The following is a 2788-nucleotide window of genomic DNA, read 5'->3' as shown; positions in this document are numbered from 1 at the left end:
CAGCGTCTCCACGGTCCTCTCCTCTCCCACCACCGACTCTCCCACCCACCCCTACCCCTCCATCGTGCCCTTAGCCCGCTGGGCGGCCCCGCTCCCAGCGTCTCCACGATCCTCTCCTCTCCCACCCACCCCTACCCACCCATCGTGCCCTTAGCCCTCTGGGCCGGCCCGCTCCCAGCGTCTCCACGGTCCTCTCCTCTCCCACCCACCCCTACCCACCCATCGTGCCCTTAGCCCGCTGGGCCGGCCCGCTCCCAGCGTCTCCACGGTCCTCTCCTCTCCCACCCCTACCCCCCCATCGTGCCCTTAGCCCGCTGGGCCGCCCCGCTCCCAGCGTCTCCACGGTCCTCTCCTCTCCCATCTCCGACCCTCCCATCGTGCCCTTAGCCCGCTGGGCCGGCCCGCTCCCAGCGTCTCCACGATCCTCTCCTCTCCCACCCACCCCTACCCCCATCGTGCCCTTAGCCCGCTGGGCGGCCCGCTCCCAGCGTCTCCATGATCCTCTCCTCTCCCACCCACCCCTACCCACCCATCGTGCCCTTAGCCCGCTGGGCCGGCCCCGCTCCCAGCGTCTCCACGGTCCTCTCCTCTCCCACCCACCCCCTACCCACCCATCGTGCCCTTAGCCCGCTGGGCCGGCCCGCTCCCAGCGTCTCCACGGTCCTCTCCTCTCCCACCCACCCCTACCACCCCATCGTGCCCTTAGCCCGCTGGGCCGGCCCGCTCCCAGCGTCTCCACGGTCCTCTCCTCTCCCACTCCCGACCCTCCCATCGTGCCCTTAGCCCGCTGGGCCGGCCCGCTCCCAGCGTCTCCACGGTCCTCTCCTCTCCCACCACCGACCCTCCCATCGTGCCCTTAGCCCGCTGGGCCGGCCCGCTCCCAGCGTCTCCACGATCCTCTCCTCTCCCACCACCGACTCTCCCACCCACCCCTACCCCCATCGTGCCCTTAGCCCGCTGGGCCGGCCCGCTCCCAGCGTCTCCACGGTCCTCTCCTCTCCCACCCACCCCTACCACCCCATCGTGCCCTTAGCCCGCTGGGCCGGCCCACTCCCAGCGTCTCCACGGTCCTCTCCTCTCCCACCCACCCCAGACCCACCCCCCATCGTGCCCTTAGCCCTCTGGGCCGGCCCGCTCCCAGCGTCTCCACGGTCCTCTCCTCTCCCACCCACCCCTACCCACCCATCGTGCCCTTAGCCCGCTGGGCCGGCCCACTCCCAGCGTCTCCACGGTCCTCTCCTCTCCCACCCACCCCTACCCACCCATCGTGCCCTTAGCCCGCTGGGCCGGCCCGCTCCCAGCGTCTCCACGATCCTCTCCTCTCCCACCCACCCCTACCCCTCCATCGTGCCCTTAGCCCGCTGGGCCGGCCCCGCTCCCAGCGTCTCCACGGTCCTCTCCTCTCCCATCTCCGACCCCGACCCACCCATCGTGCCCTTAGCCCGCTGGGCCGCCCCGCTCCCAGCGTCTCCACGGTCCTCTCCTCTCCCACCCACCCCTACCCCTCCATCGTGCCCTTAGCCCGCTGGGCCGGCCCACTCCCAGCGTCTCCACGGTCCTCTCCTCTCCTCTCCCAACCCCCCGACCCTCCCACCCCACCATCGTGCCCTTCGGTCCCTTCGGCTGAACCAATCAACAAAAAGCACGGAGGGGAGATGAATGGAAATGGGCGCGGACGCATGGCGAGGTTTCAGATTTGCCGCACGAGCAATCGTCATCAGGCGAGAGAGAGAGAGGAGAGAGAGAGAGACCAGGGTGTCTCTCTCTCTCTCTCTCACCTGATGACGATTGTTAGTGCAGCAATCATCATCAGGCGAGAGAGAGAGAGACAGAGAGAGACCAGGGTGTCTCTCTCACCTGATGACGATTGCCGCACTAGCAATCGTCATCAGGTGAGAGTAAGAGAGAGAGAGAGACAGAGAGAGACCAGGGTGTCTCTCTCTCTCACCTGATGATGATTGCTGCACTAGCAATCGTCATCAGGTGAGAGAGAGAGACCAGGGTGTCTTCTCTCTCACCTGATGATGATTGTTAGTGCGGCAATCGTCATCAGGAGAGAGAGAGACAGAGAGAGAGACCAGGGTGTCTCTCTCTCTCCTCTCTCTCTCTCCTCTCTCTCTCTCACCTGATGATGATTGTTAGTGCGGCAATCGTCATCAGGTGAGAGAGAGAGAGAGGAGAGAGACCAGGGTGTCTCTCTCTTCTCTCTCTCTCACCTGATGACGATTGCTAGCGGCAATCGTCATCAGGGAGAGAGAGAGAGAGAGGAGAGAGACCAGGGTGTCTCTCTCTCTCTCTCTCACCTGATGACGATTGTTAGTGCGGCAATCGTTATCAGGCGAGAGTAAGAGAGAGAGAGGAGAGAGACCAGGGTGTCTCTCTCTGTCTCTCTCACCTGATGACGATTGCTAGTGCGGCAATCGTCATCAGGCGAGAGAGAGAGAGAGAGAGAGAGACCAGGGTGTCTCTCTCTGTCTCTCTCTCACCTGATGACGATTGCTAGTGCGGCAATCGTCATCAGGGCGAGAGAGCAGAGAGAGGAGAGAGACCAGGGTGTCTCTCTCTGTCTCTCTCTCTCACCTGATGACGATTGTTAGTGCGGCAATCGTCATCAGGAGAGAGAGAGAGAGAGACCAGGGTGTCTCTCTCTGTCTCTCTCTCTCTCTCACCTGATGATGATTGTTAGTGCCAGCAATCGTCATCAGGTGAGAGAGAGAGAGAGAGACCAGGGTGTCTCTCTCTCTGTCTCTCTCTCTCTCTCACCTGATGATGATTGTCTAGTGCGGCA

This window comes from Petromyzon marinus, chromosome 78, assembly GCF_048934315.1.
Source record: "Petromyzon marinus isolate PM22_M1 ecotype Great Lakes invasive population chromosome 78, UKy_Petmar_22M1.pri1.0, whole genome shotgun sequence".
Taxonomy (NCBI): Eukaryota; Metazoa; Chordata; class Hyperoartia; order Petromyzontiformes; family Petromyzontidae; genus Petromyzon; species Petromyzon marinus.
Note: the sequence above shows the minus strand (reverse complement) of the source record.